Source organism: Rhineura floridana, chromosome 7 (genome assembly GCF_030035675.1).
Source record: "Rhineura floridana isolate rRhiFlo1 chromosome 7, rRhiFlo1.hap2, whole genome shotgun sequence".
In the NCBI taxonomy this organism is placed as follows: Eukaryota; Metazoa; Chordata; class Lepidosauria; order Squamata; family Rhineuridae; genus Rhineura; species Rhineura floridana.
This window is the reverse complement of record NC_084486.1, coordinates 60,573,032-60,589,705: the sequence shown is the minus strand read 5'-3', so window position 1 is coordinate 60,589,705 and position 16,674 is coordinate 60,573,032. Positions and strand designations below refer to the sequence as shown.

Here is a 16,674-nt window from a genome sequence, read left to right as displayed (position 1 = left end):
GCAGTGGTGTGTGTCTGTGTCCCCTATAAGTGTTGCAGCATAACAGATACTGGTCTTTGTCTGGAATGGTATGCACAAAGATTTTGCCTGAAATATATTTCAAATTTTGAGGGTTTATAAAAGTCACGTACAGGGAAATTATGTTACTTTGGAAAGCATCACTGCTCACATTCAGGGCCATATGTTTGTAAACAGAGTCTCTAGATCAGGAATGGTATAGAATTCACATTTTGGTGAAATACAGTTTTAATTCACTTATACTGTCAAGCTAGGCCATAATAAGGGCAATGTGTATAGGACATAAGACACATGAAGGGGTTATTTGCTACAGGATCCCCTTATAAGGTTTCTCTCATGGAAAAAGGGTTTTCTCTGCTTGTTTTGGAAAACTAGCCTTCTGTGACTCTTGAGGGACTTTCCTTAAGCACTCGAGGAGCTAAAAGGTTTCACTGTTTCACATGTACTAAAACTCTCAATCTAATTTGCTTATCCATGAGGCAATTATATCATACACTGCAGATGAGAACCAAGAGGTTGGCTACTTAGCATTTCATATGATTTCTTTCCCTGCCAACAGGGAAAACTGCCTAACGGAGCATGCACAAGCACCTGAAGTGGTAGCAACATCAGCCTTAAAAGGGAGAAGATCACCTTTTCCCATATATTGCTTAAAGCACTTTCCCTAGGATTATTGAGGGGACAACAGACGGAGCAGGTTCTCTTCAGCCAGGGGCTATCTTGAGATCCTATGAAATCTTCAGTGGGAGCAAGTTTGTGGGTTCTCATGAAGTCTCAGAAAATATTATTGCAACCTGACAGAGCTATAGCTGTCTCAGGCATACAATTAAGAATGCCTAGGCTTTTTTAAAAAAACATGCTCAGCAGCATCTAGAGTAATCTATTTCATATGTCCATAGGGCAGATTCAGAAGCATCTTTTTCATGCAAGAAAGCAGCTAAATTAAAATACAGCATTTGAGTGAACTTTGCAACAACAGAATCCTTCTACCATACTAAATAAATGCTTCAGGCCAAAGCCTTTGCATTCACCAGGCACTTGGGAGTCATTTATAGCAATGAATATTTAGAGGCAATCTTGATTACCACTTTAATATTAGATAAATGGTTCCAAGACTTAGAAGATATAAACATTGTAGAACTTGGAAAAGTCAAAACAGAATTAAGATATTGCAACAGCATAATGGAATCTTTCAGTCTGAGATTCTCTTCCTAATGTTCTAGGGAAAGTACATTCCAGGGAAAGCAACTTGGACGTGGTCCTTAGTGGTTGCATCCCAATTATGGAACACCCTCCCTTCTCGCATCAAAATTGCTGGCATTTTGGTGCCAGCTTAAAATCTACCTATTGGCCCTGGCAGCTGGATGTTAGTGTTCTCTACTGTAGTTGGTATTTTAATTTGTATTATTATATCTGCTCTTCTCTGTTGGGTTGTTGCAGTTGTTTTAAATGCTACTGCAACCTGCCGTGGAATCATCTGGTGAAGGATGAGTTAAAAATGCTCATAATAATAAATAAATAATAAAATGCAAAATGTGGTTATTCATAAGTCCTTCAGAAGCATTCACTGTGAGGCAATTATTATTGGGTTCTATTTAAATCCTGTATATATAATTACATACTCATAAGAGAAGGCAAACTGTCTTTGATGAGACCACATTATTGTGAAGTATATTTACCTTTTCAGGTATTAGATCTCTTTCTACAAGCTCAGCAACAGCAAAGGTCATTCTGAAGAACAAGGGTTTGAATGTAAGCAGGTTTTAGAGGCTCCACATAAGTTCTTGCAATCAGCCCAGGCAATCAGAACAACTAAAGAAGAATTAAGGGGAAAGAGAGCAAGGGAAGCAGGAAAAACATAACCAGGGCCTGTTCTAGTTGAACTGTTCCCATACTCCTCTCCCCTGTCCCCCTCAAAGAGCCAAATGACACCAACTGCCCTGTGGGAAGGAATATCTGATGCTGACTTCTGCTCCAGAGGAGCTTTTTTTGTTTTTGTTTAGCTTGTGGTTCTTTGTGTGTCTGCTGTGTTTTATAAATGTTGCTTTGAAGGCTCCTGTTGAAAAGTGGGTACAATTTTACTAAACAAATAAATAAATGCACAAAACAGGAGACTGTGTTGAACTTAAAAGGGCATTGTGGCCATGTCAAAAGTAATTATGCCAGCAACTGCAAAGGATCACAGTGTTAAACTTTCTGTAGAAATTATATTTCAAGAGGAGAACCTCCACTTTAAATATACCTTGCCAAAAACAAGTGTTAGCCCAAGTAAAAAGATATATTTTCTGCATGAATGCTAAATGTCTTCTATATAGAGTAATCCACAAATATATATGACACTGACACACCTTTAAAAGAAAAGAAAGAGTGACACAGTAGGCTTATTAGATCAGCGGATCTGAAAGGAGATTATGATACTATATATACTAATAGCAAACTCAGTTCTTAATGTTTATCCTTGTGAGGTTTGAAAAATCTAAAGGTCACAGTATTGCCTATTTGCCTAAATACTGCTTGTATCTGTCTGTTTGCTTAAAAGCTTAAGGCTCGCATTTTGAAATAAGCATTGTCAGTGGACTGTGACCCACTGTTTAACATATGCTTGCAAAAGTAAGGATTAACCATTTGACCTTAGGAAAGAGTAACTATACTATTGATTAAGCAGAGCATAATAAACGATGGGTGTAAAATTAACCAGCTTGTTTTGTAAAGGGTATAAAAATCCCTGTTTTTGGGGGGCTCTGGGCTCTCTCATGCCTCACCCCTTGTGTGAAGTGTATGGTTTGCCTTTACTGCAGTAAATAAATAAGGAGCCTTAAACTCGATTTTACCCGTGTGTGTGTTATTATTCTCCACCTGGGAGAACTTGTAGCATTTTTGCTACAACATCCTAATGTAGCCAAAACAGCACAATTCACACAAGAGGAAGGTATCAGCAGACTTCAACAAACCCCAAAGTTGGCAAAGGTACAAAATATGTTTAGAAAAACCCCTAAGGGGAACCCCCTAAAACAGCCCATTCTCACTTGACACAGAATGCTAGTTGACTCTAAAGGGGGAGAAAAGGAAAATGGATGTGTGAAATGGAATGGAGTATTCTGGAAGGTATATGGCATGACTGATGGCCCAAAACCCTGAACAGAAACACTCTACAATGCAGCATTTTGGTGCAGGTCTCACTTGTAGGAATTAAATATTGTTAAAAATGAGAGAGAGAGAGAGAGAGAGAGAGAGAATAAATTACTGCCCTTAGGTGTTCATATATTACTCCCATTCTTTTGCTTCCCTTTTGAACTGAAGCATCAAGCACACTAGTTACCACTCAGCCTACTATTTCTATTATGTTTATTTGTACAGAGTGTCCACATAAATGTCCTTCCTGCTTCCACATTTGCACTAACTCAGACTGGGAACCACTGCCAATCAGAGAAGGCAGTACTTGGCTTTATAGTCAACTAATCTCGGATCTGGTATTAGGAAGCTTATTTTGTTCCTTACTTGCATTTTCTAAAGTAACATGCAGCTTTCCCCTAGATACTGCAGAGATTAAATCACTGCACAACTTCACCATTATATAAAGAAAAAGAGCCCATTCCTTATATGAAAAGAAGTGTGTGTGTGTGTGTGTGAGAGAGAGAAAGGTTTCTTCATCTTCAGAAGCCTTTCATGCCAATTATTAATTCATTTATTTCAGCTTGTACTGTCTTATCTTGTAGGTTCATTGAGGCTTAAAATTGTATGAGAGGTAGCAAACGTATACACTAAAATGTAAACTACCCTCATAGTTTCTAGCTTCTTCCCACTGAATTGTCATAACTAGCCCTTTTCTTATCTGTCTCCATCATTCTATAAATTCATCTCTTTAAAAACAATGAACAGAAATTTTGAGCCAAATCCCCCTCCCCACCACTGCCTGCCAACTAACAAGGCTATTCTGTGGGAGATCTATGATTAGGATCTCCTGCCAAAGCCTAGGGCAACCTCTTTCATCTAGCTTTTCAAGTCTTGCATTCAGCCATGGTTGGGCCAATGGCAGTGCTGTGAAGCGAGCCAGGGACTGTGGGACAACCCAGACATTAGGACTGAAGAACATATCAGTACCAAACCAGGAGGCAGGACTGGAAAACAAGCAAGGAGTGAAGACCAAGAACAATCAGGATCAAATGACAAACCAGAAGGCAGGACTGGGCAATGATCCAGAAATCAGGACCAATAAGCATGATCTGAAACACTACAGCTCAGAAAAACTTTGACACTTGAGTACAGTTCCACTGAAACAGGAAGCCCTTTTTTACTCTTTTCTGCCCCAAAGGAGACAATGGCCAGAGTCGGTCAAAAATATACATTCTTGAGAAGCTGCGCTGTGATGTAGCTTGCCACATTGGGTAGCAACTCCGGACAGCCAGAAATTGAGACTGAAGGATACAGAAACGCACTAGAGCTCAGGAAAACCATGTTGCTTGAGCAAGGCTCAGCTGAATCAGTTACCTTTTCATATCCAATTACCAGCTGAGATAGGACGAGTCAGTCAACAGGTCTCAGAGTACTTCACTGAGAAGGTGCCACTAGTAGTTCACTGCTCTGCCCAGGCCATTCTCCTCATCAGCCATTCTCATGCCACTTTCATCTATTGCTGGCTGCTCTGCCACTTTCTTCTCCCTGGCACCACCATGGCAGCAATGCTCCCCCTCCCCTCTCCACAGCTGGTGACAAGTAATAGTTATTCTTCTTCTGTCTCCTTTAGACATTTACAGGGTTTAGGCAATCAGGCATGCTGGGTAGCAAAGTATCTGCCAAGGATCCAGTTGCACCCATCATCGTACTCTGGTAAAATGAAGATGCTGGGTGTGCCTGGAGCCTTACCATTCAATGCTTCACCATTCAACTTGCTAGGTCACCCAAACCCTTAACTGTTTAAAAAGAAGAAAAATTGATGTAGGGGGTGACTGATGATGTCATGATGCTATGCCCATGGCAGGCCTGTTTCCTAGGCCATGTCCTGTCCATATAATCTGCTGCCACCTCTGGCAGTCATTGCAACTTCAGGCTCCCATATTTATACATCAAAGCCTGGTGCCAATGGCTAGTGAAAGAGAAATAGGATGGAGCTTAGCAACTGCTAGGCAAAAAGAAGCCTTATCCTATTTTGACAGTGTTGATTGCCTTGATTATCATTCTGACACAGCCAATGCAATTCTCACAGACCCTCCACCCTATATATTTTTCCACACATACACATGACACTTGCATTTAAATACTTCTGCTCAAAAGGAGAACGATCAAACTGTATCATACCCAGTGAATCAAGGTCAGGCATTGACAATCTAAATTAAGGACTATGCACATGCGTCTTATTTGTGTTGTATTCTCCAACAAGTGAATCTAATAACATATTCCACATCTTAATGAGAATAATAAATCAATGAAACATCTTTTTCCCCAAAGAAAAAAATCTCTTTTGCTATATTTCAGTATTTATTTCTATTTTGCATGCACCATCATGTGATCATGGGAAACGTACGAGTATGTTATAAACAGGGGTGATGGTTTTTTCATAATCTTTGGCAAGTGGAAGCCATAAGGTTTGGGTAGATGGCTCATCCTCCCTCCTACCCCAGGTTAAGGGTGCATTTTAAGGTCAGTGTGTGAAAGAGCCTGCTATTAGAGAGAGAGAGAGAGAGAGAGAGAGAGAGCATGTGCGAGAAAATAAATACTAGCTGTGGCCTGAGAAAACATCTTGGAGTGCAGGTATTTCTCTCTGGGAAACTGGGGATTATTACATGCCGATTGCCTCCACCTGTGCTCTACTTGAATATTTGTAAATATATCAAATATTACAAACACATCATAAGCTACCAGTGATTTCTTTTTCAAAAGTCAAACCCATTTAGCACTACTCCTGGAACTTCTCACAATTTGGGGTAGTGGGGAGCACATGGCACTATTTTTTTAAAAAAAGTTAAGCAACTTATATTTATGTTTAAGAAAATGATTTATCTAATTGCTATCTGTGCTGCTCTAAAATGTGTGATTTTTACTGTATTTTTTAAAATTGACTTTTATCTGTGATATTTTTAGGATGTTGTATACTACTTAAAGATTTTTTTAAAAAAAATCTGAAGCTGTATATAAATTACCTAAAGTAAATAAAACAAAACCTAACAATATTAAATTAAAAATTAGTCTTAAAGTTACCAAAGCATGAACAATAGTCCAAGTGTGACAGAAAAGGCCATTGCCATCTCAGCAAATCTGGCTGCTTACAAGCAATTCTTGCACCACTGCATCCTCACCTTTCAGGTACAGTAACTCATCAAAGACCATTTCAGGGAATAAATTCCTTCCCCCCCCCCCAGTCTTCCTGGATCACAGATGTTAACTGGTCGTCATTATTTCAGCCCTTTTCTGAATTTTTGTCAGTTGCTCACATTCAGTGTCTGACCATGGCCAGACCACACAGGAAGTGCAGAAACATCAAACTTTGGGCAACATGAAACAGATTGAAGTTCTGTTGTGATGACAATGTCTATACAATGCTGCATATCGCTGAAAAGAATTGAGGATAAGACAGAACCATAATAATCCCTTAGGAAATATTCCATGAAGATGACAGACAAGCCCAGAGAAACAGAAACAGAATTCATATGGGTATGAAGCTGAGAAATAGCCACCAGCTCAGCTGCTTTCTGCAAAAAAGGAAGTCTGGAAATGGAGCGGTATCTGGTTGGGGAGTTCATAGTCTTAAGTAGAGCCTAAATAACTGAACCCTTGAGATTTAGCACCATGTAATCCTTCAGGGACATATCCATTATTGCAGTTAGCAAAGAATTCAGCTTCTTCTGACTAGATATTACCACACAGAATGAGCATGCATTAACATAACTGGGAACCCACCTAACTCCCACCATGCCCTCTGTATCAATGGGACACTAGAAATGCAACTGAATTCAGTAAAAAGTGAGAGTCAAATGGATATTTACTTTTGTGCATGGTGGAACTGTTCTGAACCAAGCCAGGGATTGACTGGAATCTTTTGGGCTCAGAGGGTACAAAAACACTAGCCTTCCCTTGTAGGAAAGGTGTTCCATACCCTTAAAATTGTAACCTTTTGTGCACCTTTTCAAGCTCTATGACTTCCTTTTTGAGACGAGTCAACAAGAACCATACAGTGAATTCCAACTGTGGCTGAATCATTGGTATATATTTAACAACATTATGATAATCACCATTTTATTTTCAGCCTCTTTGCTTGGGATGGGATCTGTTGGTTTGAAAGTATTCTGTTGACCTAACAGGCCTATATTCACTCAAGTTCCTTTGTCGTCTGCTAGCTGCTGCTTTTACAACTGCCAGGGGAGTGAATGACAATCACCCAATGCTATTTTCTGAAAATGAGCCTGGAGATAGTGTTGGAACCACCGTAAAACAGTGCTTCCAATATCCATCTCACCAAGTTGACCCAGAAGGATACCGTAGTCAATGGTATCAAAAGCCGCTCAAAAGAGATCAAGTAAGAATAACAAGGTTGCACTCCCCCTGTCCTTCTCTCAATAGTCATCCATCAGGGTGACCAAGGCCGTCAGTCCCACAAACAGGCCTAAACCCAGATTGGAATGGGTCAAGATAATCTGTTTCATCCAAGAGTACTTGCAATTGCTGCGCCACAACCCTCTCAATCACCTTCCCTAGAAAGGGGGTATTTGCAACCAGGTGGTAGCTGTCATAAGCCAATGGGTCCAGGGTGGGCTTTTTCGGCAGCTGTCAGATCACTGCCTCTTTCAGGGGGCTGGAACCACTCCCTCCCACAATGATACATTGACTATACCCTGGATCCACTCGGTCAAACCCCCTCAGCAAGCTTTAATAAGCCAAGAAGGGAAAGGGTTGAAATGACATGTTGCTGGCTGCATCATCGCAAGCACCTTGTCCACGTCATCAGGTGCATCAACTGAAACTGATCCAAAGAAGTTGCAGCAGATGTTGCACTGGACACCTCACTGGGGACTACAGTAAATGTGGATGGGGCATCAAGATTGCTACAGAGGCGAGCAACTTTACCCTCAAAGTGCCTTGCAAACAATTCACAGTGGGCCTCCAAAGAGTCTAAACAGGGTCGGCTCCAGGCATGCCGGGGCCCTTGGGCATCAGCTTGCTGTGGGCCCTGGTGTGTGCACACGCATGTACGCGTGCATGCAGCCCCCACGTCCCCCCATCTACCTGTCTCCTGCCTTTTACCATTGCCCTTAATGAAAATGGCGGCCGTGGTTTTCCTAAGGGGATGACGCCTCCGCCGCCATCTTTGTTGATGGCACTCATGCATGCTACGTGTGCACATCTCTGCCATCAACTAAGATGGCGACAGGGGCTTTGGTACCTTAGGGAAAACGTGGCCGCCATATTCGTTAAGGGCAATGGTAAAAGACAGGACAGGTAGGTGGGGGTGTGGGGGGCACGGATCTTGGAAGGGGAGCGGAGGGGCGGCTGAGGGCCCCCCATAGCTCCAGGGGCCCTCAGGCCAGTGCCCCACCTGGCCGCCCTTTAGAACCGTCCCTGGGTCTAAAACTCCATTTCCTGGAGCTGATTTCAACAGACCCCTGACAATACGAAAAAGCTCCACTGGACAGCTACTTGAGGATGCAATGGAAGCAGAGATGTGGGCCTTCTTCGCCGCCCTCACCGCCACACAGTAGGCATGGTTATGATGTTTTATTCTTGCGCGATCAGCCTCACAGCATGTCTTTCGCCACTAGGGTTCTAGCCATTGTCCAGCCTGTTTCATTGCCCATAGTTCACTGGTGTACCAAGGTGCAAACCGGGCTCCACAATGCCAGAGAGGGCACTCAAGGGCAACTGTGTCAAGAGCCCAATGCGCCTTGTTGTTCCACAGTGTGACAAGGGCTTCAACAAGGTCACCTGCTCTACCTACTGGGAACTCCTAGGGCATTCAGGAATCCAGTGGATTACATTAGTCTCTGGGGATGGACCGTCTTAATCTGTCCACCACCCCTGCAAGGGAGGATCAGAGCCATAAGTCTCAACATCACCAGGAAGTGATCTGACCATGAGAATGGGGTGACATCCACCCCCCTATCTCCAGACCACCCCTTCCTCCATCTGCAGCAAAAACCAAGAGAGGGTGTGCCCTGCCCTATGCGGTGGGCTGGTGACAGCTTGAGACAACCCCATGGTGGACATGGAGGCCATGAAGTCACGAGCCAGAACACCAGAGGCAGCCTCAGCATGGGCATTGAAATCACCCAGGACTATTGTTCTGGGCTCCTCCAATACCACAGCTGAGATGGCCTCCGCCAGCTCAGTCACAGAAGCTGCCAGGCACCAGGTTGGATGGTACACCACCATCAACCCTAGTTTACTTTCTCCTTGGCCCAACACCAGGTGCAAGCCCTTACAGCTAGCTCCAAGACCGAGTGGCTTCCTGCTGAAAGAGATGGAATTTCTGTAGGTGAAAGCAACTCCTCCCTGTTATCCCTGTAGCCTGTGCTGGTGTTGCACTGAGTATTCAGGTGGGCACATTTGGGTAATTTTAAGGTATTGTGATTTAAGGATTGTTTTATCTGCTGTTGCTAATTTTAATGTTGTTCTATTGTTTCTGTTGTTTTAATCTTTTGGCATTTTAGTATATTGTTATTTGTCAATGATCATGTTGTGAGACCCCTTGTGAGAGTAGAAAGGCAGGCAACCCCAACTATTAAAATAAATGAATAAAATTTGATTTATCCACCACAATCCCAGATTTCTGGTTAGCCAATGTTATTTATTCCTTACAAAGCTCAGTTCTTAATTAGGCTTCTCATAGCCCCATCTTTATTAATTCATTTGATTTCTTAAAATCTCAGCCTTAGAAGAGTGGCTGCAAAAGGCTGATTGGAACCAATTTGTATTGTGCCCTTGAAATAACAAGAATGAAATAATAAGAATTTGAAGAGATCAGAGATATCCGAATATAACTTAATTCAGATTCTTATCAAAGCTGAACTTATTTCAACAGTCTTTGAAGCAGTAACAGATAGGTTTCCTTTCTGAATGAACTCTCAAGGTCAGACAGTTTAATGCATCATCAGTTGATTACTTGGCTTTATTCACCTAATATTATTCTCTCCTTCTGGATCCTCACCCTTTATTCCAAGTCAATTACTATGTTCTATTACACAGAGTTCATGCCAAGATCATTTAGCATAGACTTCAAGCTCTCTGAACATCTCTCTGTAAAATGTGACCAAGATGAAATCTTTTTGCTAATTTGTAACTGCATGCTCCACTTTTGAATGAGTTGTATGGAATTTAGGCCAAAAGTGAAGAGCCTGCAGCTCTTCTTTCTTATCTTTTAAATTTCCATTGTCTTTGGTGATCTTTTGTAGATAAACCAACTAAGCAGAAAAACAGATAAAGAACTTATTTTTAAAAAAATGAAAGGAGAGATTGAACTCCTGACCTCAGATTATATACTGGATAATGTATGAAACATTCGAAGTCTGTATTTCCAAGGCACATTATTTGTACATGTGGTAGAATGGTGGTTGACTAGAAATTATTTTTTACAATTTTTAGTAGCTTATAATAAAGGTACATTCTGTCAACGCAAGGATAGTAATATAGCATTTTGAGAAATTATAAAGAGCAACAACTTCTGTGCATTTCATGGACAAAATAAAAATCATTACTAAAGTTATTGTTTTAATAGTGCTTTCTTGGCTGAGAGAAGACAGAAACCTGCTTGCTATAACTAAAGCTTTATTAAGAGAATGTTTACAAGATCTATCGTGCTTGCTCAGTCTCCTCCCACCTGACCTTTACACTAGGGCTCAGCCTCCAGATCTCCATGGCAGTCTCCCTGCAGTTCCCTCTGCTGGATGGAACTGCTACCTATTATAACATTCCCAATGTCATACAAACAACGTAAGTATAACTTCTGGAGAAAAATCAACTCATTTGAAATGTGGTGTTGGAGAAGAGCTTTGCGGATACCATGTACTGCAAAAAAGACAAATAATTGGGTGTTAGAACAAATTAAACCAGAACTATCACTAGAAGCTAAAATGATGAAACTGAGGTTATCATACTTTGGACACATAATGAGATGACATGATTCATTAGAAAAGATAATAATGCTTGGAAAAACAGAAGGAAGTAGAAAAAGAGGAAGGCCAAACAAAAGATGGATTGATTCCATAAAGGAAGCCACAGACCTGAACTTACAAGATCTGAACAGGGTGGTTCATGACAGATGCTCTTGGAGGTCACTGATTCATAGGGTCGCCATAAGTCATAGTCGACTTGGAGGCACATAACAACAATAACTTCTGGAACTAAACAATTAACTTGAAAGTAGCGCTGGTTCTGAATGACTGATAATTAAACTGCCTATCAGTCATCTAATACAAAATCTGTGCATCGTTTAGGTGGTTTGATATGATTGCGGGTACGTGTACTCTTGACACGGTCATTGTTCAGTGTTGGTGATACGGTTACATGTGTCTCTTTATTTTGTGGTTCAGGGCCTGGAGTATGGTGTGCATCTTCATGAGCGCATGGAATGATGGAATTATCTTGTATATCATCATCCACCACATCTGAGGTTTCTTTAAGTCCTTGAGGACTCATTAGGCAAATGAACTTACGATTCTGTTGATATGAGCACCCATTGACTTCAACAATTTAAGTCCGGGGATTTATTTGTCCCATGCATGTTCCTTTCGTCCAAGGACATGTCTTGTCTTAAGGAAATAATTGGACACATACAAATCTCCAGTGTGCAGAGGTGGTAGCTCTTTTGAATCCCTGTCATAATAGTTTTTAGTTTCATTGTGTTTGTGTCACAGCTGATCTGTGACTTTCATTGCAATATTGGGTTTCGATAATGCAAGAACTGTAGGTAGAAAGGATTGTGTGCGTCTGGACATAAGTCTTTGCACTGGGCTGCTATTCATGCCGGCAGTTGGAGTATTTCTCCACTCCGGGATAGCTTGCCATATGTTTTCTTTATTTCTTGCTGTTTTCATTAATAGAGTTTTTGCAGTTTTGACAGCTGATTCAGCTTTGCCATTAGACTGACTGTTGTAGGGAGATGACGTTATGTGGTGAAATTCCCAGTCTTTTGAAAATGTGGCAAATTCTTTGGAAGTGAACTGTGGTCCACCATCTGAAATCACAGAGTCAGGTATGCCAAGTTTGCTGAAGTGGTTCATGATTCTTTCTATTACAGTTGCTGATGTTGTATCTGGCAGTTTATTCATTTCCCAGAAGTCTGAATAGTAGTCTACCAGAATGAGATTATTGCTGCCATTTTCTATGAAAAGGTCCATCCCTACCTTACTCCATGGTCTGTTAGGGATGCTGTGTATCACCAATGGTTCCTTTTGCTGACTGGCTTGGAACTCAGCACACACATCACAGTTGCGTACAAGGTCTCTGATGTCATTAGTAATGTTTGGCCAGTATACCACATCTCTAGCTTTCTGCAAACATGCTTCTATTCCAGAATGACTGCGATGTATTCTTGATAATGTGTCTTTTCTCATAGCCTTTGGAATGAGTATTTGGTGTCCTTTGAATATGATGCCATCTTGGACACTTAATTCATCACAATAGTTTCAGTATTATTGAGTAGACTGGAGCTTTGTCCTGGGTGTCTGGCCAACCTGCTAAGACAACAGAGATCTATACTTGCAGCTCTTTGTCCTGTAAAGTATGTTCCCGGACTCTTTGAAGTCGTTGATGTGAGATGGGCATATAAGCAGCTTGATTAATGCTTTCTAGTTCCTTTTGTCTGGCTTGCGCTTCAAGGGAATTGAGTATCTCATAGTCTTGCTTTTCAATGTGCCTGTCATGTGGCAAGGGTGCTCTAGACAGGAGATCCACTATGTACATTTCATCTCTTTTTTTATATTGTACCTTCAAGGGATAGCATTGTAGCCTAAGAAGCATGCGTTGGAGGCATTTTGGAGCTGATAGCAATGACTTCTTAAAAATAACTTCTAGAGGCTTATGATCGCTGTCAACCTTAATGCATTTCTGACCTCGCATATATTGGTCAATTTTTTCACAAGCAAATACTACTGCTAAGCATTCTTTTTCAATTTGGGCATAATTCCGTTCAGTCTGTGATAAAGACCTTGATGCAAAAACAACAGGCTGCCCTTTTTGCAAAAGTACAACACCCAGGCCGGTTTCACTGGCGTCACATTGGATGGTGACATCTTCATTCATGTCATAATACTTCAACACGGGATGTCTAGTAACCAAGTATTTGACCTGATGGAGGGCAGCATCATGTTGAGGTAGCCACACCCAAGTTGCACCTGTGTCCAATAGTCGTCTGAGAGGCTCATAAACATCAGAAAGGCAAGGAAGAAATTTAGTCAGATAATTAACAAATCCCAGTAACTGCTGAAGAGATTTGGTATTGGATGGTTTAGGCATCTGCTGGACAGCTCTCACCTTTTCTGGATCTGGCTGCAAGCCTTGCGATGTTAGGAGGTGTCCCATACAGGGTGCTGCTGTCAGTCGTAGCCTCATCTTATTTTTATTTTCAGATTGACTTTTCTCACCCTTTCCAGGAGAGAGATGAGGTTGCGATCATGGTCAGCTATGGCATTCTCCATTGAATCTCCACAGCCATATACCAAAATGTCGTCTGCAATTACACTGATTCCTTTCAGACCCTCCAGCGCATCTTGTTGGTGGCACAGATACTCTTATGCTGCTGGTTTTATTCCAAAGGGCATTCTCAGCCACCTATAATGTCCTTCTGGGGTCCGAAATGTAGTAAGGTGGCTGCTTTCTTCATCTAATAAGATTTGCCAATACCCATCCTTTGCATCTAAGATAGAGAATAGTTTTGCCTTGGCAAGCTCTGGTAAGATTTCTTCTATGGTGGGCATCTGGTAGTGAGCTCGTAATAATGCCTTGTTTAAATTACTTGGATCTGTACAGATGCGAAGTTTACCAGGTAATCAGAGCTTGGAAAAGTTACTTTTTTAAACTACAACTCCCATCAGCCCCAGCCAGCATGGCCACTGGATTGGGCTGATGGAAGTTGTAGTTCAAAAAAGTAACTTTTCCAACCTCTATGCTTATCCACTTGGTAGGTTCTGTCACTTTGGCAACTATTCCAACTTTTTCCATTTGTCTTATTGCAGTTATGATTTTTTCTTTTAATGTCTTGGGACTCTACATGGCATATGTTGCACTGGTTGCACAATGTCATCCACTTTGAAATGTAAGAAGACAGCCTGGAAGACAGCCAAATCTCTCAAAGACATCATGGTAATTTTTACGAATATGTGCCTTTGCTATGCCACGTTGTACTTGTCCCATAGCCAAGGTACTGTTGGCTTCAAGTCTGAGCATATGGATGTCTTGTGTAGTATTTAATGTTACCAATTTCATACATTCACTAGTGCTTGCTGATAGGAGGGTCTTTTGCCTGGAATTCACAATCTGGAATTCTAGCTATCTTTTTCCTTGATATTCTGCCTGCAGCACACAATGACCTAGTGGTGTGAGAATTGTGCCATCATATGGTCTCAGTTTAGCTTTGCTTGGTGATGGCTTTGCCTTTCCATCTTGCATAATATTGAGATAATCGCTGTAATGCATTGCATTTACAGATGCACCACTGTCTATTTGACATTCAGTGTCTTGCTTGAGCCAGGACTGCAAAGTTTCTGGGCAAGGTGCTAATACAAGTTTGACAAACCACTTTTTTGTCTTAGTATACACTGTTTTGATGTCATGCATGTAGAAAATATCACTGTCTGACTTACTGTATAGATCATCATTGCTTATCTGTTTTACATGCTATGCAGATTTTTTTTGTTTAGATTGTTGCAAACTCTTGCATAATGATTTCTTTTACCACAGCTTCTGCAAATAGTTCCAAATGCTGGGCATTTGCTAGGATCATGATTTTTTCCACAGTATCCACAACTCTCACTTTGAAATCTTCTGGGCTCAGCACTATTTTTGCATGATGGCATATGCATGTGTTTGCATGATGGCATATGCATGTTAGAATGTTTATTTTTGCTGATATAATGCATGCTATCTGTGGTGCCTCCGCAGGGTTAGAATTGTATATAGAGATATTCCTTCTGTTGTGTTACATAAGGCATTTATTGGGTTAAGTTATGGAACTCTAGAGGGCTGTCTCTATGATCCCTTAGCCTCATAGTTATTTCCTGTCAGGTGCCATCACCTCTCTCTTTAATTGGTTAGTTATTATTTTCCCTCCAAAAATAGGCTCAGTTTGTTTCAGTCATCAGTGAAGCTAGAAGCAGGCCTAGTAGCTCCAGAGGACAACACTCTTTTTTTACCTATCTCTCTCTCTCAGAAGACCAGAAGCTATCTCTCTCTCAGAGGACCAGAAGTTATCTCTCTCTCAGAAGCTATCTCTCTCTCTAAGAAGCTATCTCTCTCAGAAGACCAGAAGCTATCTCTCTCTAAGAAGCTATCTCTCTACCAGAATTGCCTCTCGCAGAAGCTTCTTCCTCAGAAGGTAACTCTCCACCATTTAATCTACCTCATCAACAATCCTACAATATAATTTACCTGCTACCAATCTTCTTCATCATCATCGCCCTCCTCAGTTCATCATCCCCAGAGACTATATGCTTTCTTTTACGTTTTTGTATACTTTTGTGTTTCCTGGTTTAATGAATAGTTCTGATTAAAAGAGAGAGATTGAGTTGACTGTCTGGCAAAGTGAGTTTCAGAACCACGGGCCCAGAACAGCTTCTGAAGGGTGCATTTCTTGCATTTGCACAAGGGTTTGTTCACTAGCCTTGCATATGTCTATGGCTTCCTGCAGAGTCAAGGCAGGCCTACGGAGCATTCTCATCTGTGCTCCCTTGTCCTTAATGCCTGTAAGCAATCTGTCTCTAATCAATTCTTCTTTCAAAGTGCTACATGCACATGAATCTGCCTTTTTGCGTAATTTAGTAACATACTGACGTGTAGTTTCATCAGGTTCTTGGGCACATTTGTTAAAGAGATATCGTTCATATATAACATTTCTAGTAAATTCAAAATGCTTTTGAAGTGCTTCTAGCAATTTGCAAAGATCTTATCTGTCTGCTGCTGTAATATCAAGGTGCTGCTGGAGCAAATGGCATTCTTTTCCCATCACTGATAGCAGAGTTGCAACCCTCATCTTTTGATCTTTGCCATCCAATCTTGTTGCTATTTCATAATTCTCCCACTGCGCTTTGAAAAACATCCAGTTATTAAAAATATCACCTGCCATGTCCATGGGCCCTGGAACTGGAATCATGCTGACTGCCATTGCCAAAGTATCTTCTTCTGCCACCAGTGTGCTTGTTGCCTTTTCAAGCAGTGGTGCATCACTTCAGAAAAGTAGATTCACTTCTGATACCATGTTTTAATAGTGCTTTCTTTGCTGAGAGAAGACAGAAATCTGCTTGCTATAACTAAAGCTTTATTAAGAGAATGCTTACAAGATCTGCCGTGCTTGCTCAGGCTCCTCCCATCTGACCCTAAACTAGAGCTCAGTCTCCAGATCTCCATGGCAGTCTCCCTGCAGTTCCCTCTGCTGGATGGAACTGCTACCTATTATAATAGTTATGAAGTTTTGAGGATGTTGTCTGAAGACCACCATATAGGACAAAATAGTGGAGT

General features: G+C 41.3%; 1 protein-coding gene across 5 annotated transcripts in view; it reads right to left on the bottom strand.

The window, feature by feature from the left end:
* Positions 1-16,674, bottom strand: part of ADAM12 (ADAM metallopeptidase domain 12) — a 396,536-nt gene that overhangs the window by 292,601 nt on the left and 87,261 nt on the right. The window lies entirely within an intron of this gene.